General features: G+C 34.4%; 1 long non-coding RNA gene across 1 annotated transcript; it reads right to left on the reverse strand.

Moving 5' to 3' along the window:
* Positions 1-12,901: 12,901 nt before the first annotated feature.
* On the reverse strand, positions 12,902-24,071 carry LOC109617420 (uncharacterized). Its single transcript, XR_010708546.1, has 2 exons — positions 20,192-24,071; positions 12,902-13,205 (listed from the first exon to the last, which is right to left on the reverse strand). It is a non-coding gene; the product is annotated as an uncharacterized lncRNA (long non-coding RNA).
* Between the last annotated feature and the right edge of the window lie 650 nt (positions 24,072-24,721).

The raw sequence follows: 24,721 nt of genomic DNA on the forward strand, positions 1-24,721 counted from the left end.
ACAAGAGACATCCCTCTATTAAACTAATGATAATCATTAAAAATCATTTCATGAATTTTAGCAACACTCATGAGCCTTCAAGTACAGCAACTCTCAATTTTACAAAAATATTGACGGGTACTTTATCCGAAACTGTCCCTTGCTACCTTTAACTTACACTAACATTCTCTGAAAATTCATCTTGTCTTAAACTTGCTTATGCTATTCTGAGAAAAAGTATACCTCATTTTGCCAATTCCATTAAGGATTAAGAAAAATATGGCCATTTAAGTTAACCCAACATTTCCACTTTCCTCTATTTAACACAGATTCATAGGGCTCTCCATAAATAAAGCATCTTTACCTAATCTTATAGAGGTCAACTGTTGTTCAACCTCCCTAAATAAGAAATCTTATTCAAAACTACATACATATACATGATATTATCATGACAAAAGCATCACATCACTTAGAAATACCCTTACATGTATACCATCCCCCTATTTTTTGATTTTCCTAAGAAGCATTAGTTTGAACACTTTAAAGTAGATCCAGTGTTCTGTAATGTCATACTTTTTTGTAAAATTTTTGCAAGATAGTTTTATCTATTTTATGCAAATATAATAACACAGAAGAAATTAGAATTATTGGTAGGTTCAAGATATTTTCGCAGCTTAATTTTATGCAAACTTTCCAATTTCTTATACATTTTATCGATGCTAAGGGGAAATAACTCTTTTTCTTACTTTTCTATCAGTTGTATGTCTAAATGCCATAGTTTTTCTTATCCCAACAATGAATTTTAAAAGATTTTTGTAGTTTTAGTTTTCTGATAAAGTTGACAATAAAATTAAACAAGATAAACAAATTTCTGCCTACAAAAATTTTATTTTTAACCAAAAAAATACGGTTTTCTGGTGCTAAAATATGCTTTAGTTTATGTTTATCTGGCATCTCAAAAAGTGTGATGACATGTATATTTTTTCTAACAATTGATGAAATTAAAGTCTAATAAGTTGAAATCAATTCGGTTTTTCAACTTTCATCAGAGAATTTTACGAGTATGGAGTTACCTTAACCTAATATTATGAAACTTGTGGCAATTCCCTTGAGTCATTTCTCACACATATTTGAAAACAACCATCACTGATATTGAAAATTGATCTTTTCTTGATAAATGGATGAAATGTAACATTTTTTTTACAAAAAGACATGCCGCCATACATGTGATTTCTTGTTTTCATGAAACAGGAAGCTTGTAGTCATATTTAGTGAATATCTTACATACTCTGGTTTCTAGTCTCCTTTTAACTTTGCTAAAATAGTAAGACCTACAAGTGTGATGTCTGCTCTTTATTAAAATGAAATTCAAACACAACCGGGTACCTGGGGACGGATGAGAATTCCATGATAAATGTTCAAATTTTACATGTTTTCCTACATTTTTGATGCATATATACAATAAAAGGGTAAAAATATGTTGTTTCTTGATCATTTCGAGAGTAATTATTATAGCAGATGTTATTTCAAGGTCAAATGTACATTTACATATCCAACTTGTAATGATAATGCAGACAATTGGAAAGAGGGGGTGGCTTTTTGAATTCTGTAAATATATCTAAAATATCACTTTTGGATAGGAAGGAGCAAAAACTTGAGTTTTTTGACATATTGTATACTTTGATAACTGCATTTGTCTACATGTGAATTTTATTTGAAAGAAAAATATGCTGTTTTAAAAAAATTGAGTTATATAAGTCAGGTTGCTTAATGTTATTTCATGAAATCAGACAGCAAAATTGCTGCAAATTTATCATTTAAATAATTCAATTGATCAAAACTCTTTTACAGTATTTATTCTTATCTCAGTAATTAACTTAAGCCTATTAATTGTCATCAGGATAGGAAATACCTACTTTCTAAGCCAATTTACTCTAGTGGTGGTCATTCTACACATTTAAAAGGGAGTTACTTCCCTTGTATATTATAGCTAATAAATCATGTAATGACATATATAACCAACAAAATCATCCATTTTCCCAAAATAGACTACTTTTGGTACAAAATCCACTCAAAATTACAGTTAAATGAGAAATCTGAAAATACCATGTAGTCTTGAAACTTACACTAACATTCTCTGAAAAGTCATCTTGTCTTAAACTTACAAAGCTTATGCTATTCTGAGAAATAGTATACCTCATTTTGCCAATTCCATTAAGGATTAAGATAAATATGGCCATTTAAGTGAACCCAGCATTTCCACTTTCCTCTATTTAACACAGATTCATAGGGCTCTCCATAAATAAAGCATCTTTACCTAATCTTTTAGAGGTCAACTGTTGTTCAACCTCCCTAAATAAGAAACCTTATTCAAAACTACATACATATACATGATATTATCATGACAAAAGCATCACATCACTTAGAAATACCCTTACATGTATACCACCCCTCTATTTTTTGATTTTCCTAAGAAGCATTAGTTTGAACACTTTAACCAAATATTATGAAATTTAAATGCTTCTATTCTGATCAATTGAATTTTTAAGCAGCGTGAAATTAAAACCATCGCAATCGATACTTTAGTAAAAATCATGAAATTTTAACACGGTGGAATTAAAACGACTTACAGTATTTCATCCAAACAGCCTCAAAGTATAATTTTCTGCTATACCATTTTTTATTAAATGAATTCTACTGGGTTTTTTTTTTGCAAATAAATTTAGCGAGGATTTTTTTTCTCTTTTCTTATTAATGACAGGTTTTAAAAACAATATTATGTTTAGTATGTATAAAATTCCATAAACAATTTTACAAAGCTTTGGATTTTAGTTGCACAATGAAAAAATGAGGGATTGCACGATAATACATGCTCATTTTGAAATTTAAAGCATTGTTGATTTCTTTTACTAGATAGAGATATGCACAAAATGATGTTGCTCTGTGATGCTTTGCCAAGATTAAAAGCATGAGAGAGAGAGAGAGAGAGAGAGAGAGAGAGAGAGAGAGAGAGAGAGAGAGAGAGAGAGAGAGAGAGATCTGAGGCACATGTAGTAAAAATTATTACATACATTAGTCTTACTGTAAAAATTGTTTACAATGTAGATGTGTTCTGCATGTAAAGTTTACCTAAAATGAATCAATAAAATTCAATATATATAAAAGATAAACTAATCTCAAAGAATTTACAATGGTTCTGTGAAATAATCAAATCTTGAGAAAAATGTTTTATAGATATCAGGGAACATAAATCTAAAATCTGAACTTAAAGTTCTTTTCATCTTGCACTCTGTTTTACATGCTCTTTCACAGGCGATAATCATATATAACGGCGAGCCACACAAAAGTTCTAATTTTAATTAGACTGAATATTTACCATGTCAAATATATTTATTTAATTAAGCACAAGCCTGTCTGAGTTCTTTAATTCATTAATTAAGTGGAGGTGATATGGTAAAGATCTGCTATATTCAAATATTTAGGGTAAAGTTATCATCATGCAAACATGCACTCTAATTACAACATTCTACTCTTGTGTGCCTTTGGACCCCCACCCCTTTTAATTGCACAGTTTTACAGTGTGTGCTGTGTTGTTCAATACAAAATAAGACATACATATACAGAATAATAAATAGAAATTCAAAAGAGTAGTGTGCAAAACATACACGTGAAAATACATTGGGCAGATAATATCCCGAGATTTCTCTGACTCAAATGCCCGCTTTTATATTGTTACCATGCGCGGATCCAGAAAATTTTTCCAGGGGGGGTCCGAAGGATAATTGTGTTTGCCAGGGGGGGGTCCGAGGCATATTTTCGCGATAATTTTACTATGTAAATTTAATAAATTTTCATTTTCCAGGGGGGGGGGGGGGTCGGGACCCCCCCGACCCCCCCCCCCTCTAGATCCGCGCATGGTTACGCACGTCAAAAGCGGAGGTTAGAGTCAGAGGAATGTCGGAATAGATTGAAAAGTGCACAAACACTTTGAAAAGAAAAAGTCAATACGATATATCCTGTATTGAAACATACCTTTATAATCTGTCATACGTTAGTTGAGCTGAAATTTCCACTATCGCCGTCTTGCAGGCCATTCTTCTGATACACCGCTATCAGCTGTTGTTCGCAGTCAAAACATGGCGAGTTGACATGGTGAATCGTACGATAATTATTTCGGTTAAAACTATTAAGACTAATAGAAAACTAACAACGTAATTATCGACCGAATTAACGAAATTGTTTCAATAAACACTCTGATTAACTATATAAAAAAGGAGTTCGGTTTTATGACCTGTACGAAATCTTTTCAGCAGGAGTTACTTTCAGTGTGAATTTTGCACTATTTATTAAACCAATAACGAGGAATCAACATTTCCGGAAAAATCAATATTTAAACCGCGATATCTCTGCAATGCAGTATCCGATTTTAAAACGAATTTAAGTTTTGTATTTAGCATTGCAAACTCTACAATATGCATCTAATTTTATGTTTTTTTATAAAGTTTTATGATCAGTACGAATTGTTGCAGTAGAAGTTACTTTCAGTGTGAATTTTGTACTATTTTTGAAACCAAGAACGCGGCATCAAAATTTCCGGGAAAATCAGTTTTTAAACCCCGATATCTCTTTAATGCATCCTCCAAATTTCAAACGGTTTTCAGCATTACATTCAGCATAAAAAGCTCTACAAACTACGTATACGTTTTTTGTTTGATCAAAAAATTCAATTTTTCAAAAAATTTGATTCGCTTCCGGTTTCGACCGGAAGTGACGAATAATTATTATATAGCCTCATTACAGAGGTAAATCGACCAAATCATAACCATTGAAAATTTCAAGCCTCTATCTTAAAGCATTTTTGAGAAAAGTCCCGGACAAAATGACTTTTTTAAAATTTTAAAAATGACGTAACGTCAAAACGGAAGTGACGTTGTCTGTAAAACTTTAACATCTGTGAGGGACAATAACTTGCTAAAATCTCTGGAAATTTCATTGAAATCGGTTGAAAACTTTTTGAGTTATGAAGCAAAAAAGGAGTCAGAAAAAAAGAAAAAGTATAATAATAATAAAAAGAAACCGAAGAAAAACAAAAGGGTCTTCCGTTCCGGAAACGGAAGACCCTAAAAAAAGGAGAAGAATGAGAAAAAAAAACCGAAGAAAAACAATAAGGTCTTCCGTTGGAAACGGAAGACCTTAATAATAATAACTAGAGCAAAGCTCGTTGCAAAGCAACGCGTGGGTCTTCCGTTAATGTCGGCAGTAAAGCTGGAAGTTCCTGAAAGAAGCAGAGCTCTTAAACCAATAACAAGAGTCATTAAAATAAAAAGATGAAAAAAATCGAATTATTCCTGGTACGACTTAACAAAATCCGAATGATTTTAAGAACGACTTAACAAAAACTTTTCCGATTTCAAGAACGACTTAACAAAAAAATCCGAATGTGTTCAAGTACGACTTAACAATTATTTTTGGTACGAGTTAATTTTACTTTGAACATTACGCTATTTTTTAAACCAAGGACGCGGAATCAAAATTTCCGGAAAAATCAATTTTTAAACCCCGATATCTCTGTAACAGATTTTCATTTCCAGCCTTATTACAAAGGTAAATCGACCAAATCATAACCATTGAAAATTTCAAGCCTCTATCTTAAAGCGTTTTTGAGAAACGCCGCGGACAAAATGACTTTTTGAAAATTTTAAAAATGACGTTACGTCAAAACGGAAGTGACGTTGTCAAGAAAACTTTATCATCTTTGAGGGATAATAGTTTCACATTATCTCTGAAAGTTTCATTAAAATCGGTTGGAAACTTTTTGAGTTATAAAGCCGAGAAGGAGTCAGAAAAAAAAAAGAAAAAGTATAATAATAATAACTAGAGCAAAGCTCGTTGCAAAGCAACGCGTGGGTCTTCCGTTAATGTAGGAAGTAAAGCTGGAAGTTCCTGTAAGAAGCAGAGCTCTTAAACTAATAACAAGAGTAACTAAAATAAAAAGATTTTTAAAAATCGAATTATTCCTGGTACGACTTAATAAAATCCGAATGATTTTAAGTACGACTTAACAAAAACCTTTCTGATTTCAAGAACGACTTATCAAAAAAAAATCCGAATGTGATACAGTACGATTTAACAATTATTTTATGTACGAGTTAATTTTACTTTAAACATTACGCTATTTTTTAAACCAAGGACGCGGAATCAAAATTTCCGGAATTTTTAAAAATCAATTTTTAAACCCCGATATCTCTGTAATGCATCGTCCGATTTTAAAACGGTTTTCAGTGTTAGATTCAGCTTAATAAGTTCTACAAAACACATATTCATTTTTGATTTGATCAGAAAATTCATTTTTTCGAAAAATTTGTTTCACTTCCAGTTTCGACCGGAAGTGACAGATTTTCATTTCGAGCCTTCTTACAAAGGTAAATCGATAAAATTATAAGCATTGAAAATTTCAAGCCTCTATCTTTAAGCGTTTTTGAGAAACGCTGCGGACAAAATGACTTTTTGAAAATTTTAAAAATGACGTAACGTCAAAACGGAGGTGACGTTTTCAAAGAAACTTCACAAACTTTGAGGTATAAAAAATGCACATAATCTCTGAAAGTTTCGTCAAAATCGGTTGTAAATTTTTTTAGTTATAAAGCCGAGAAGGAGTCAGAAAAAAAAATAAAAAGTATAATAATAAAAAGAAACCGAAGAATAACAAGAGGGTCTTCCGTTGAAAACGGAAGACCCTAAAAAGAAACCGAAGAATAACAAGAGGGTCTTCCGTTGAAAACGGAAGACCCTAAAAAGAAACCGAAGAATAACAAGAGGGTCTTCCGTTGGAAACGGAAGACCCTAATAATAAAAAGAAACCGAAGAATAACAAGAGGGTCTTCCGTTGGAAACGGAAGACCCTAATAATAGGGAAAAAGAAACCGAAGAATAACAATTAGGTCTTCGGTTGGAAACGGAAGACCTTAACTAGAGCAAAGTTCGTTGCAAAGCAACGAGTGGGTTTTCCGTTAATGTAAAAAGTAACGCTAAATGCACCTCTAATAAGCAGAGTTCTTAATCAAGTAACAAAAGTAACCTAAGTACAAAAAGATAAGAAAAATCGAATTATTCTTGGTACGACTTAACAAAATCCGTGTTCAAGTATAGGTGGCAGGGGATAGTTTCGAAGGAAAGACCCGGTCAAAATTTTGAAATACAGGGAGAACCTGGGGTTTGGCTGGTTATTTGAGGGGTATAAATTGGTAAAATATTTATTGCATTCATTTTGTGAATAGCTGAGCTCATGTCATACTTTTCATCAGATATGGAATGAAAATGCGAAACTGTGGCCAAAATTTTCACTTTCGGTTTTGTGCTTGAAAAGTACGGTGGGTTCAGAACACGTAATGTCACTCGAAAAGAAGGTGATTGACCCCCCATCAATTGGTGATTATTTGCATGGGTATACATTAAGCTACCAATCCTATGGTAGTTTATGGCAGTTGCTCAGGACTGGAGCGTGGTTCTGGACCCATGAAAATGTGAAAAAAGGGCAATTTTTCAGAAAATTTTGAGACCGTCCCTGGCTATTCTTCATAGTGCTATATGTAAGTTGTACTTGTTTTATTCTGAAATGTTTAAAAATTCTCAAGAGTCGGGACCATGTGTCCCCTGCATGCAAACCAATTTTAGCAAATTTAAAAACCCACTGAAAAATTAAATCTCATATATGAGCACTATCTGCCTCACATTTCCTCGACCAAAAAAACTATCCCCTGTCACCATACTTTACTTACGACATATGTATACATTCGTTCCACTCCAAAGGTGTTTCGTCGAAGAAAAAGGTGTTTTTATACATCAAAGTGCCTAAGAATTTCGCTAAAAGTTAAGCGGCATATTTAAATGTTAAAGCATGTGCAGTGAAAAACAATTCATTTTGTCATGGTGAGTATGTATCAAATGTTTGAAAGGAGTTATGCATATAGATACTTGGTAGTTTGGCCTTTCAACAATGAAATGCAAGAATAATGAAGAAGATTGATGTGTTTGTTTACATTGATGACTTTGACCAATCAGAACTTATCTTTCAATTTACTGCGATTAAACCGGATGTAAACCAGTCTAGGGAAATTCATAGGCACTTGGATGTATAAAAACACCTTTTTCTTCGACAAAACAGCATTGGAGCGCAACAAATGTATACATATGTCGTAAGTAAAGTATATTTGAACGATTTATCGCGAAATTTCGTTTGAGGAACGCCCTTACTTCGTCAAACCCGATTTCGCCCCAAAAAGAGTGTCCTACCCCTACTTTTTTAGAATGCTGGAGAAAACGTACCCAGGAGAAAACGTACCCAATTTCTAGGGTACGTTTTTTCCAGGAGAAAACGTACCCTGTGAAAATAATAAATTGTATTTTTCATAAATATTCTTGGATGAAACAAAATAAAATATACAATAAACATTGTTCAAATGTTGCTGTTGTTTTTAAATACATAACACGTACATGAATTATTAAGATAATAATTTTGTTTAATTAGACAATAATTTGTTACATTCACATACACGAACATCGCCTGAGTCGGCAATTGATCCACAATAAAGGAAACCGTTAAATAATGAATTTTACTGCAATCTAATTTGGAGAACTAAATGATGAGTATCTCAAGAAGTCGATAGCGCGTTTTACATGTTTTATGTATATATAGGTTGTAAATAAACGAAAAAAATAATATGTCACCTATATTCAGAGTTTTTGTTTTCATTGCTGAAATGTCTCAAGAATTGACCATACTTTGAAAGTCTCAAAGGTTTATAGGAGATTACTTATAACGAACATTGAAATTCTATCAACTATTGAAAATTATTTATAAAACTAAGTTGAAATTTTTTAGCTCAAGTCCAAGTCTTTTAAATATTTGTTTGATTCATATATATGAAAAATACTACGAGATGAACTACAACACACTGAACAGTCAGTCTTAGTAAATATGTGATTTCCTGATCATAAATAAATAATCCTTATAAGTCTAGCCCCTACCCTCCCTCCCCCACTTTCAATTTGCTTCCGATGGCACTGACATGTATAATGTGTGGGGAGTGAATATTTCTACCTCCTTAGCGCGGGGAGGCAATGCATAACATTACATAATAATAACTGTTCAGGTATTTAATTGATTATCTCTATAATTAAAAGGCAATCAGGGGATCTCGCATAAAAATACTCAAATATGTAAGGCTTACGGTAAATGGAAATTGGAAAACTTAGAAGAAGTAGACAGATAACAATGTATGACAGGTCATTCGTACTAAAATAAATGAATACATTTCTATATATTTATGCATTAAAATATGCATAAAAGTAGCATTTGAAAACTATCTTATATGTCCAAACCCTTTAAATATATAAAGTATTAAATTCATATATCTATAAAATTCATACTTTCCGGAATATTTAGTGTAAAATAGTATTTAAAAGTATTAAAAACTATTAAGTAGTATATTTATTATTTTCATAGGGTACGTTTTCTCCTGGAGAAAACGCACCCGGGTACGTTTTCTCCAGGAGAAAACGTACCCTAGAAATTGGGTACGTTTTCTCCTGGGTACGTTTTCTCCTGGGTACGTTTTCTCCTGATACCCTTTTTTATACATGCACAGGCAATATATTTACAATAACTTCCAGGGCCCGTGCTAATATAGTGAATTTCGCTGTGCTGTAGGTGTATTTATTTTTATATCAGCAATTCAAGTGTATTTTCAAGAAAATTATATAGGAAATTGCATACTCTAGTATTTTGCAGAAATGCCTGGTAAGGTACCCTAATTTTTTGCAAGAAAGCTTGTCAAAGGAGTAGTAAACCATTAACACATTCCTGAAAAAAGTTATCTAAAATTGAGGAACGTGTCGTTTGACCTTAACAAATTTGACTTCATTTTAGGTACAAGTTTACTTTACCTTGAACTAACATCTATTTTCTTAAGGTGGTATGGGACATCTGTCGATATTAATGTGAATTAAAGTACTATATAATTGAAAAACTTTCACCGGTATAGAATTTTCAAATTTTACAATATTCAACCAAAAAATAGCTTTTAAAAATATTTGAAAAGGAAAAATATTGTAAAACCCCCAGCGGGATTCGAACTGATGACTTACAGTTTCGTAGTAAACCCTCTAACCCACTGCGCTATGGAGTTAGGTGACTATTTTTGGAAAGAAACTACTGTCTTATATAATTACACTTTATTTTATTGTTTATTTCGATAAACAATATGTCACAACATGGAAGTGTCACTTACCACCTTAACCCAGATGCAAAATAAAAATTTCCGTAAAAAATCAATTTTGTTTAAAACATTATTCTGAAGCAACTTTTCCTCTACACTGCTTTTCAAAGGGTTGACCTTTCGTACTGTGTGCTTGTTGCATCATCAATTGTCAGAAACTTATCGATGTATAGTTTACTTTATTATACCTCTGTGAATATTTTCTATGTAAAATAACTATGAACGAGACGACATTGAAATGTTGAACATTTCAAAGGGCCCCACTTATGTTATTATAGAGAATTTTGCTTTGACCTTGACCTATAACTTGAAATTTTTCCAGCTGGCATAGAACTTCTAATTCAATTTCCTTCCCCCTAACATACAGGCACTTTTGTTCAATCTGACCAAGATTAAGCATATCTGGGAAATAATCTACTGTCTAAAACTAATTTTAAAAAGATCTGCTATGACCTTCACATTGACTTGGTTCAAGGTCACTGCACACCGGACAAGGATATTTTAAAATATAATTCTGCTTTGACCTTCACAGTTTACCTTGAAAATAGGTTCAAGGTCACTACACACCCTTTACTCAAAGGCTCTGCTTATGTGAAGTCTGAGCCAAATAGGGGTTAGTAGAAAGTATATATGCTCTGAAAAAAGGATTTTTGCAAGATCCGATATGATCTTCACCCTTTACCTAGAAATTTCATGCTAGGTCAATGCACATCGTTTAACCATAGAGACACTCTGTGAGTATTATCCAGATTGGACCAAAGGGAGAGAAGATATGCCCCAGACAAGGATTTTATATATATATAATTCTGCTATGACCTTAACCTTATACCTAAAAACATAGTTTAAGGTCACTGGACATCCTTTACCCAAAGGAACCCCGTGGATGAAGTATGAGCCAGATTGGGCCAAGGGGAGAGAAGCTATGCTCCGGTCAAGTCATCTCGGATGGACAGACGGACTAACTGATCACTAGAAGGCGCCCGTATGAACATGCTTTTTTATCTAATTTGAAATAGCATCCATGCTATCTGCCCACTGTGAATAGTCATCAAAACCATTCATCAGCAGAATTTGATTCTCCTCCTTTTTGAAACTCGGAACACCTCTGACCTAATCAGATCCCCGCATTAAATACAAAGTTTGATATAACTCTTATTTGTTTATCATTAAGAAATAAATAAAGTTTTCTTCGGTATAATAAAATACCAATCAACTGACTATTCAGACAATAGCAAGTTTATTGTCCCACTCCACAGCAACTATTTCCCTTGGCTTTGCCTCATGAAATAGTTATGGTCTTGGGGGACAATAAACTTGCTATTGTCCTCATACCCAGTAAAAACTAAATAGGCATATAATATCCCATCCACCTACATTTCGTGTTATATAACCTCTCCTTTGTAACCTTCAATTTCACTGTGTAAAGACAATTAACACAACAGTCATAGCCGCAAGTTTCACAATTTATTACTGCATGCTTCTCATGTACTTAAAGTTAGGGGCCGTAATATAGCTTACCAATTCTAACAAGAGACATCCCTCTAACTATTGATAAGCATTAAAATTCATTCCATGAATCTACGCAACACTGATTAACCTTCAAGTACGGTCACTCTCAATTTTACCGAAATATTGACAGTATTTTATCGAAAACTGTTCCTTGTACCTTTAACTTAGTAAACTAACATTTTATGAAAAGACGGTTTGTTTTAGAAAAAGAAAGTTAATGCAATTCTTAGAAAAAGAATACCACATATTGCCAATTCCATTGAGGTTTAATAAACATATGGCCATTTAGTGAACCCACCATTTCCAATTTCCATTAGTAAACACAGATTTACAGTATTCTCCATAGTAAAACATCTTTATCTGACCTTTTAGAGGTCAATTGTTGTTCAACCACCTTTAAAAAGAAACCTTATTCGATACGACATACATCTACATGATATAATCATGATAAAAGCTTCACATCACTTAGAAATACCCTTACATGTATACCCTCCCCCCTCCCCCAACACCTGATCTTTTGATTTTCATAAAAAGTCATGGTTTGAAATGTTTTACCTAATTTTATGAAACTTGTGGCAATTTCCTTGAGTCATTTCTCACACATATTTGAAAACAATCATCAATGATTCTAAAATTTGATCTTTATTTGTTTATTGTATGATTTGTACCATTTTAATTAACAAATAGACAGCTGTCCTGCTTGTGATCTCTTGTTTTCATGAAAAAAAGTAAGCTAACAATCATATTTAGTGAATATCTAATCTATTCTGATTTCTAGTCTCCTTCTAACCATGCTAAAACAGTAAGTTACAACCTACAAGTTAGACATCTGCCTTAAATTAAAATTAAATTCAAACACAACCAGGTAGCTGGAGACAGAGTTGATGTTCAAATTTGACATGTTTTTCTACTTTTTTTTATGCATATATACCTTAGAAAGATAGAAATAGGTTCTTTCTGGTTCATTTCAAAAGTAATGATCATAGCAGATGTTATTTCAAAGTCAAATGTACATTTACATATCCTACATTTAATCTTAATGCAAACAATTGGATAGAGAGGGGGGGGGGGGGGGGGTGATTTTTCAATTACGTAAACACATCTTAATATCTTTATAAAATAAAAAATAAAGGAAACATAATTGCATACTTTTATTGAAAAACAAATTTTCACAACAATTATGAATTTCTTTAAACAGCCTTAATTTTGTTTTTCATAATTTCTTATCAAACTCAAACCACAACATGGCATAATGCTTTCTTCAAGTTCGATTATTGTTCATGCGTTATCCGATTTAATTTGAATTACCACTAAATAGTCTGTAGAACACAAGGAATATGCATGTGGATAGAGGTGACAGGTTAATCTCAAGAGCTGACCCACAAGAATCAACAGGTAAAAGCCATGTGGTGCCATGTGGTAACAAGAGTCTGTTTTGAGCTGAAATAAAAAAAAAATTAGCTGTGTTTACATACATGTACTAGTAATAGCTGTGTTTACATTAACATATGCATAGTATTTCTGGAAAAAATACACTGACCATGCAGTGTAATTCAGGTTGCACAACACTATTAAATTCCCCTATATAATCTTACCAAACCCACTCACCTTTAGACTGCTCTCACTCAGGTACAACAAACTTCCCAGACGTTTCCTTTTCACATGTTAAAGTACTATTCTTACTGTACATTTCAGTACCAAAAAAATACCTACCCATCCACAAAGGCGTGAGACTTTGTTTACATCTAAGTCAAGCAGGTGCTTGAAAACCATGCCTGGAGCCAAAAAATTAAAAATATTTCTTGGCCTCCTCAATTTTTTTTAAGCATATTATCTGAAGTAAAATACTTGAATTTACACCTCATAAAAAAATTGGGCACCCACCTCTTAGGAAAAACCCTCAAATCAAAGGGAAAAACTGGGTTCTATATTCTGTCCGCCATGTTTTGACGTGAACCTTCAGAGAAATAGTGTTGTGATACCTGCAACAAAATAAAGATTTTTTTAAGAATTTTATAAAATGCTGTTTTAGGAACTTGAAACATATCTGTAAGTGATATTGTATATGAATTTTTGCTTTGAAGGCAAACAAAGCACTACAGGCCAAATGAAAAATGTGTTTGTTTTGAAGTGAGTAGTGGTCAAGTGGACATTTTTTAAGCATTGCATAAGTGTTTGTAAATTTATGAATTTAATAACTTGTACTTTATGAAAGAGTATGAATTTTCACAGATTGTTGTTGAGATATTAGACTTGCATTTGCCTGTGTTTCATGTGATATTCTTTGAGCAGTGTATGCATTTTTTTAACATTTCATTGTGTAAATATTGCTTATGATATGATAAAATTATGAAATAGATTTATTAAACCAAAACAGTGTGTTGTGTTTTTAATTCAAAACATGAATTTAAACAAAGAAAAATACCTTGGCTTCCATTTTACTGCAAAGGCATTAAGGATCTGCCACTCTAATAAACCATGAAGGTCCAATTTGGCATGGTACTCACACAAGAGCCAAGCACTGGAGGCTGAAGAAACATAAATTAGTCATGGTCAATTCATAAGATCCTGACAACAAATAAAAGCTGCTGAATGCTTGACCACAGGACATTCTACTGAGTATTACCAGAAAGCAAGCAGCAAATTAGAAAATGAAGGGACAGAGCAAAAGTAAGAGTGTGCAATTCAAAGCCAAGGATGGGCGTCGCAGAGGTCCTGGCCATAGGGGATGGGGTAAAAAGAGGCAGCCCTCCAAGTATTTGAGAAGTCAAACAAGAACACAGATCAGCAAGACAGGAAAATGCATTCTGAAGGACGTGGTCTCAGCCATAGAGACCACAGGACCCATCATGCAACTCCGCCCGAGAACTGCATGCACAGTACCTGAGAAGGACAACCCTAGCAAACAGGAGCAGAACTACAGAATGCTCCACATGGGGAAGACGTGTGAGATGTTCAACACTGCCTACCAGCAGCACAAACTACAGAGTCCTAAATGCCCTACCTACCTTGAGTTTGACTTTGAAGCTGAACAACAAAAGGGAGTCTGCTGGAAGGAGACCCTTAAATGCCGGTACTGCAATTTCCGTTCAGTACAAAATAACCTGTACGAAGAAATGCAGACAGACAGCCAGGGTCCAAAGACTGCTAAACCAAACATAAGCCTATGGGTAGCCTTAATGGACAATTCAATAATGGGGACCAACCTACAAGAAATATTCCTGGCCCTCAACTGTCCAGCCCCATCCTACACTGGACTGCAACGCAATGGGGGTAAGGTTGGTCCCAGGATGGTGGAGATGGTAAAAGAAGACTTGAGACGTGAAAGAACCTACCTGAAGGACACTCTGGAAAACTGCGGATACCCACGCCTCACATCCATACCAGTTGAAGGTGACGGCCGCTACAACAACCCACTGTACTGGTCTCGGGACAGGAATCTATTCCAGCCTGCAACACAGAGTACTTACACCATAAGTGAAAATGTTACCTCTGATAAAAAAAATCATAGGTGTCACTGCAAAAAACAAGCTTTGCCGTAAGCGTACAAAGGGGAGCAAGTGCCCAGAGCATCCAGGAAAATGCTCAGCGTCCCTAACCATGGATGCACCCATCGGCTGTGAACACCTCGCCACCGAGGAAATCTGTCATGACTTCCTTACAGACAGAGAACCCACCCTCATTAGCCATATGACTACAGACGGAGACAGCGCAGCATTCCGCGGTGTGCAGAAAGCAATGAGGGAACATGGACAGACCGTGGAGGCCCCGAGAGATACCCTGCACCTTGCCCAGTCCCAGAAGAAGGCGGGCGGACAATGCAAAATTTAGCCAGAACATGTTCCCCGGGAGGACCGCCACTGAGAGGCAGGCCACAAAAAGAAAATTTTCAGTGGACCTAATGAAGAGGTGCACAGCTGAGTATGATATAGCACAGAAAAAATTCTTTGGATTTTCAGAAAAGCTGATCCACACCCTAAGCTTGGCAACACATGCCATAGTTGAGTGCTACTCGGGCCGCTGCGGCGGTACTTGCACAGAACACTCACTCGTGTGCAGCGGCCTACCTACAGACTGCTGGCCAAAGGAGTACCTACCACCAAACTCAAGGACCCTTAACCCCACCCTGGAGGATGAAGAGACCATACGCCGCCTCGTGGACTTCCGGTTTAGCAAGAGTACCATCACCAATACTCAGAAGTCCGAGGCACTTCATAGAGGATACTCTAAATCCAATCCAAAGAATGTTACCTGTGCTGTGAGCTTTGAGTCCCAAATCTATTCTGCCATCCACAGGATGAACCATGGTCCCGGGAAATCCACCGTCCTAAAGTGTGCTGCCCTTGGTGCTCCCCTGCCTGAAGATACCCGGGTGACGAGACAACTAGAAAGAAAACAGGAAATATACATAACAGACAAGAAGAGGAAAAAATCATCGGGCTGAATTTCGAGAAATTCGAGATGTACTTCCAATAAAAAACTGGTACCGAGGCTGGATATTCCAAGGGAATGAGTGATCCCCCCATACCAAAGAGTGTCACTAAGAACAAAAGTGAACACTCGTACAACAAGCAACAAAAGTGACTTACCTCTACCGCTCAAAAAGACAATCAGGATAGCCGGCATGTTTTAAGCAGACTTTTGGGACTAAATTCTTACATAGTTGTCTCTCATTATTGACATGTGCTTCCTCTAGACTTAAGTGTAATGGATTTATGCAGAGTGAATTGTGACATATGTGTGAAATCTGTTTATCGTGTGGAATTTGTAATGTATTTGTGTGCAACATGTACATAAATCTGTGTGCCAGGAAAACTTTTCTTGTGTTGTCAGGTAGTGTAATTTTGACCCTACCATACTTTGGCCCCTGATTATTCCCCCTCCTCCGACAATTTGAAGCTAAACTGTTATCAAAAAAATCACACCCCAAACTATTCACCCTTCCCCTATCAACTTTTTCTAATAAAACTTCTAATTTCTCTCGTCTCCATTCAGCATCCATGATTTTTATAAAAAATCCCTTTAAGACCCAGACTTCCTTTAGATGCTAAAATTATCCCATGAAACTAAGGTAAACATAAACACTTACCTCCCGAGTTTTCTCTCTTCAGGTTGCACAACACTATTAAATTCCCCTATATAATCTTACCAAACCCACTCACCTTTAGACTGCTCTCACTCAGGTACAACAAACTTCCCAGACGTTTCCCTTTCACATGTTAAAGTACTATTCTTACTGTACATTTCAGTACCAAAAAAATACCTACCCATCCACAAAGGCGTGAGACTTTGTTTACATCTAAGTCAAGCAGGTGCTTGAAAACCATGCCTGGAGCCAAATCACCCCACTCTGTATGAAAAAAAAATTAAAAATATTTCTTGGCCTCCTCACTTTTTTTTAAGCATATCATCTGAAGCAAAATACTTGAATTTACACCTCATAAAAAAATTGGGCACCCACCTCTTAGGAAAAACCCTCAAATCAAAGGGAAAAACTGGGTTCTATATTCTGTCCGCCATGTTTTGACGTGAACCTTCAGAGAAATAATGTTGTGATACCTAATAAGTATGACATATCCCTATACATGACATAACATTTAGGCAGTACAAGATCAAAAATTTGCATATCAAGTCATAATATAATATTAAAAAATTTTTTTAGGTATAGACACTTCTCAAATTGAGAGAGAGAGAGAGAGAGAGAGAGAGAGAGAGAGAGAGAGAGAGAGAGAGAAAGTTTGAGAGTTTATTACTTGTAGTGCAACAGTCAATATTTCAATTCGTAAATTACAAAGGAATTTTACCCATCCGAACAGCGTGAAAGTACATGTATTAGCTTCTGGTATACCATGTTTTATCAATTCTACTAGTTTGTTTTTTTTACAAATAAATTTAGCGAGGGTTTTTGTTTCTTTTCTTATAAATTACATGTTTTAAAAACAATACTATGTGTAATAAGCATAAAACATGTATGAGTAAACTTGATGAAGAATTTTTAATGTTATAGATTATTTTTCACAGAATGTGGTACATATACATGTACATGTATGTCAATCTTTATAAAACTAGTGTATATTTTGTGCTTCATAAATTGCAAGTTTTTTGTAAATATTATTTACTTGCAATACATGGTAGCTATATATGGTCTAACCAAAATTTTCATCATAAAGCTACAGCTGTGTGTACCACATATACTGGCGTGCGAACATGCAGTTCTTGCCGAGTACCATTTCTCGCCAGTACATTGTGACCTCATTTTATCAACACAGAAAATTATAGACGAAAAATGACGCCACAATGTACTGGCGAGAAATGGTACTCGGCGAGAACTGGTCACATGCCAGTATGTTTTTTCATAAGTATTCATTTTAAAAAAATATGGCCTACCCAAATTCCAACAGTTGAAAGTAACTCTTGATGAATTTTTCATTCTCTGATAAGTTCATTGTGTTTTGTGCGTGCATATATTATTAGTCTGTTGCAACAGCAGCCAATCAGCGGTAAGCTGAATCCACTAATAAGAAAGTTTGTGGTTTAGGAGCGGGTAAATTGTTTATGCATAATGTAGCTGACACTGACTTGAATGCGACGCTGTCAAGAAAACCACACCAAATAATATCAAGAAACATAAATATTCACTTAAATGTATTGTGTTGTAAAGTAAAGGTTTTATTACAATTATAGCATCTTGCAAACCATGTGATGACTCTCAATCATCTGTTATATATCTGATATATATGTACAAGATGGGAGAAATAATGACGGAACAGACTGGGATTCGATCCTGGCCCTCTGAATCTCTAGCGCTCTACCAACTGAGCTACATGTATCTGGCACCGGTATTCAAACCAGTCTGACCGTCACATTCCTACACCCTTAAATGATCTTCACCCTCGAAGATCACCCCTGGCTCTTCCCCTGGCAGGAGTTAATCTGTCAGTTCCAGGAGTTGGTCAAAACACCAATATTGTATATATGGAGTGTGGACAACTTTTGGATTACTTGTATATGAAAAAGTAGTGTATATGAGACTAAAGTAATTTGTAAATTGTGCAACGCTCATTTTAAATATATCAAAATAACTTTGGACATGCGGTAATACATCGACAGATTGAATAAATTTTTAACCCCTATTCATGTTTTCATTTAGTTGCAATGTATCGTGATATGTATCGTATCGCATCTCATGTATCGTGATATGTACCGAATCGGCTAAGTACAGTATCATCCCAGCCCTAATATTGTAACAGGATGGGAGAAATAATGAAGGACCAAACAGGGATTTGAACCTGGGCCCCCTGAATCTCTAGTCAGGTGCTTTACTTCCAACTGAGCTATCTGGCACCGGTATTCAAACCGGTCTGACCGTGCGATAAGTTCTTGTCAAGTGCCATTTCTCACCAGTGCATTGTTAGGTCATTTTATCATCACATAATATTATATATGAAAATATGATGTAACAATGCACCAGTGAGAAATGGTCCTGGGCGAGAACTGCTCGCACGCCAGTACTGCCAGTAGTATGATTAAAAAAAGAGAATATAAAAATTACATTTTAGAACATTACCAACGACAATTTAAGTACACATCATAACTGCTAAACAAGAAAAATTATGTGAACTGGTAGAGTGGTACGTATAGTTCTAACGTGTAACCTACATGTACAAGTACATGTACCAGGTACCCGTTGGTCTGCTTAACCTCTCTAATGATACAATGATCGGTACATAAAAATATTAAAGTCATGTTTTAACTACTCTGAAGCATACAATTTTATTTACTTGGATGTTATTGTCTACAGGTTATTCATGTCTACATTTGGAGTCTTCCGCACAAGAATATATGATATGTTTCTAGTTAGACCCTGCTTTGTATTTTGAGTTGAAAAAATCACAGTCTGGTTTTTTTTTAAATAGATAAATTCGGTCATCCTTTCCAGTCCCCCATGAACCTCGACCGAGTCTAAACATCCATGCCATGCAGTAAACAATGTAAAAATTACACGTTAGTAAACAAACACCTACACCATAACAAAAACATCTAACTCTGTAATTCTTATAAAATTCTTAACCCAGCAGATGTTAAATCATCCAGAAATATTTGTAACTTCATACGTGATGCACTTAACCTAAGAAAATCTATGAACTAACTATATTTGTATACTATATCAGTGTATGTATTACTTTCGCCACATGTGGATTTTGTCAATAAATTGAATTGTAATTCAAACAAAATTCTGGTAAAAAGAAAAGGAAAAAAAACAAGTTAAAGGTAAAACATTTGGGATTCAATACTGTTAAAAGGATTTATATTATCTGGACTAAAAAAACAACATACATCAGTGACTTACATGTGCTGTACATCTATAGACTAGCCTAACTGTTAACCAGTTAACAAGAAACTTTAAAAGGAGTAAAAAGCCTCACCTTCTTCAGTAACATCCACATAAATCACACACTTTAATGTCCATTTTTTCTCCTTTATTAGTTATCAACGGCTGATCAATGGAAACATAAAAATCCGTCGACATGGTCGACAAGGATGCAAGATGTTTAGGGACTAAGACTTTTGTGACCTCATGTTAAAGACGTTTCGAGACCCGGACGTTTCGGGTCCTGGATCTTTTGGGACTTAGAATAAGATTTTTTGGGACTTGATGAAAGGCTATGATGAAATATGTAACTTAGCTGCATAATTTATCCATGAAGCCGTATTATTATCAATTTTTTTAAAAATATGAATAGTAACATGGCATATCCTTTGCATGCGGGTCCGGTAAAAGCTAGATATCGATGAGATATCCTTATCAAATTGTCTGAGTGATCTGTAAAGTGTGGTTGATTTTAATGAAAACATTAATTTCATTATTAAACATGTAAATGATTACTGAGTGAAACTATTTTTTCCTAGAAGGGCATTTTGTCGACGAAAAAAATAAAGGGTACAGGAGCCTGTACCAAAAAGGGTTGAACATGGATTTAAATGAATTTAGCATTTATTTTATACAAATCCCAAAAAATCTTATTCTAAGTCCCAAAAGATCCAGGACCCGAAAAGTCTTAGTCCCTAAACATCTTGCCAGGTCACGAAACGTCCGGGTACCGAAACATAAATAAAAATTTCAGCGAAGACAAAACAAGTTGTAAAAAAGTATTCCTGCAAATTTCGTGCAGAACAAATGAGTAATTTTTAAGAAATCAACAAAAACCCGGTTACCAGTTTAGAAAATCCCGGCCCGGCCCGGGTTTCGCTACCCATTTTAGTCATACTCCTCTGCGCGGCCACAAATAAGTAGTGTAATGATATAGATGAAAAAAAATGAAATTGAATCACAACAATTTATCTAAGACGCAACAAAATGTAATGCAGTAAATGCCTGGGCTTAAAACGGCATTTGTTCGCTTGTGTGTCTATGTAGACATATTAACTAGTTCATGTACGATTCTCACATATTTGTTTTATGAATTTTTAAACAAATATAGCACAGAACTTGTTTAATTTGATACCAAATGACAATATTTAATATAATTAAAATAATTGAATGAATTTTTTTTTCATAAGCTGAAGACGGAAGACCCTAATAAGAAATTTGAAAATTTTTCCGAATAATAGCAAGGTCTTCCGCACCCAGCTATGAAAGTGATTGAAACACAAATCGAAACAATATAATAATAAAATAAACATGGTAAAGTAATTCTGGAACACACCCAAACCTCAGTAGAATATAGAACATTCATCGCCATGTGTCGATCATGACTACGGACAAGAGTTTGTACTCTGAAATACAAATAACAATGGTATTACAAAGCATATACTGGTAGGTACGATAAAATGAACCACTTCTGATCTGTAAAATTAATTTTGTTCTAAAACTCATGCACAATTACAGTAGCATTGATTTTTATAAGGAAAATATATTTCCTTATATTAACAAAACTAGAGCAAGGTGTTAATTTTTAGGCAAACCGTTATGACTTGTCAAGACTTCATATTTATGACATCACAATGATTATTGTTCAAGCTCATGGTTGTGCTTTTAGGCTGTTGCATAAAAAATGGTCTGATTTATAATTCTGCATACATAAAAATGGTGGTCTGATTTATAATTCTGCATACTATGACAATTCCTCAAATATAAACATCGTTAATAAATGACAACATTAAAAGTTCATCAAGATTATTTGAACTTAGGTAGTAGTTATACAATAGGTTTTAATTGGTTATGTACAGAAGGACGAAGGTGGGGCAAAAATGTCACGAGGACGCGCAGCGTCCGAGTGACATTTTTGACCCGCCTTCGTCCTTCTTTACATAACCAATTAAAACCTATTGTTTAAGTCACATGTATCAGAGCAACCAAAAATCATATAGCACGCGCAAAGAGAAATGCTGGCTCTTCATTTCCCGCTTAGAGGTCGACAAGAAAGGACGACATATCAAAAGAAATGGAAGTAGACGACACATGCGAGGGTTTTTTTGATTTGGGTGGGCTATGGGACACCACAATTGACGATATTACTCTTTCGCAAGCAAGTGAGCAGATAGAGAAGGAGATTGGGTGCGAAAATTTGTTGGAGAACATCGCGTTGTTTCAAGCGATCGACGTGTTCAATCCCGGACCTGCCGACATGGAATCGAACTACTTTGTGGATTTTGACCTCCTTGCAAAAAAAAAGAGGGAGGATCTAGCATGCCGGTGGGTCGCTATGAACATTTTGTTAATGATAATGACTTGAAAGATTTGCTCAATTCGACAGAAAACAGTCAACAAATTATCTACAATTATGAAAAATATGTGCGACAAAGCCGGAATTCCCGGATTCTTCTCTAATCATTCGGGTAAGCGCACCTGTGCAACCGCTCTTTACCAAGCCGGGGTTCCGGAACAGGAAATCATGGAACGCACAGGACATAGATCCATCGAGAGTGTCCGTAAATATAAGCGTCCGAGTGAAGAGATGCTGCGTAATATTTCCAATGCATTGGAGCCAAATGAACCAGTCAGCAAAAAGGCCAAAATCTTGGATGGAATTGAAAATCCGAAGTGTGGAGATTGTAAAAACATGTTCAATAACTGTAAAGTATATTTCAACCTTTGAAAGAGTCTTAAGTGTTGAGTATTTTTTATTTGTTAAATGCCGTGTGTGAACTAGTTATGTTTCGCAGTACAGTTAAGGCGGTCAATAAAAATATGGGCAAATTTTTGTGATGAAAACACGTATACTTTAGTTAAACTGGCATGTCCTTTATAAAATCAATAACAGTCACTCAAATGCAATATATTTCTAAAATATATATATAACAGTACAATGTTTTATGTTCATAGTGGTCACGTGATATGGCAGTCGCATGGTACAAGCAGATGTATTTGTGGTTTTGAGGTCATTTAAAAAATTCAATATTGCAAGGGCATAATCATGTCAAAATTCACAACTGAATTATGAAATAACTTGATGTTATATCGTAGATTTTGAAAAACGGTGCGATTTTTTTAAGATAAGAATATTTGTTAGTAGAACCGTAATTTATAATGCATATGTTGAGTAATTTTGAAGGTCACAGGGTTAATTTCATTAAAAAATAATTAATTTATAAGATTTTACAAGGATCGTAGAAGTTTTTAAGTTACATAGCATATTTCAAATTCACATGTAAAAGTTTGTCGGGATCAGGTAAGTGTATGCCCTTGCAATGAAGTGATTTATTTAGGTACTCAGATTTTAGATATACGATATTTTATACAAAACCGAGGTGGCTTCTTTATACGATGCTTACTTTTAACAAAATGAAAATAAGACTATATAGGTAGCATTCTACTAATAATAATTTTGAACAAGATATTCATTTATACTTTTCCGTTAATGTAGGACATTTATTTTTCTTCGCTATAAAACTGCACGATAGCCTTCAATGATTTAACTTAATGCGTCATTTTGAAGCATATGACGTCATATTTTGTAGTACAGCGAGAACGACATCTCGCTTATATTTCAGTGTGTACGATATAACGGACATCAAAATTGTAAGTAATAGCATTTGTTGTTTTTAATTAAAAGATTAGTATAAGTTAATTTTAGTAATAAATAGATTAATAGGTACTTTCGAGGTTTGTAATATACTGTGATGTCATAATGCACATTTCCCGTACTTTTTGTCTGAACGGAGTTTATTGACAGCCTTAACGTAGCTCGCGGGTTTGCTGACGTCACAATAGGAATCGACGTAAAGAGTTGACCGTCATAGTAAACTCATAATTTTATTTTAAAATGACAAATGAGATATTTAGAAGTATAAAATAAAAATTTTTAAAAAGCTTATATGCGGTTTATGACTGTTTATACAAAGATTTAATATGTTTTACGGTGCGACCGTTGGGGCGAGCACAGCATGTGATCAAACAATGAATTATAATAAATTAATAAAATAAAATTAACAACGTGAAATTTGAATGCCAAAAAATAAAACATACCTATTTTTCAGTAAATTTTCATTATTCATAGTTTATAAGATTTGTTATAATTTATTTATTTATATGTAGAACAATAGTTTAATCTCAGATACAATGTTGTTAAATAATAAAGATTTTAATATATAAATATTCAGTGCACTGCATCTCCTCTTTTAAAGTAATTGTGATTATGATTGATTGATTGATTTCCCCCCTTTTTTTTTGCAGTAGACATTTTTTCTTAAACTGACATATAAAACTTGACTCATCATAGAGCTCCCCCCATGCTAAATTTTTTTTTCATTTTTGTCAATTTATACATAGAAAATAGACTTACCATGGATTTGCCCCTCCACTTAAAAAAAAATAATTAATGTTTAATTTTATTTTTAATTTACGCTTAAAAATATTTGCTTATCATGTTAAAAGAACATGGTGTTGCCCCCCCCCCCCCCCCCCCCCGCATGTAATAAATGGAAGTGAAAATAAAGAAATTATTGAACTGCTA

Source organism: Magallana gigas, chromosome 8 (assembly GCF_963853765.1).
Source record: "Magallana gigas chromosome 8, xbMagGiga1.1, whole genome shotgun sequence".
NCBI lineage: Eukaryota > Metazoa > Mollusca > Bivalvia > Ostreida > Ostreidae > Magallana > Magallana gigas.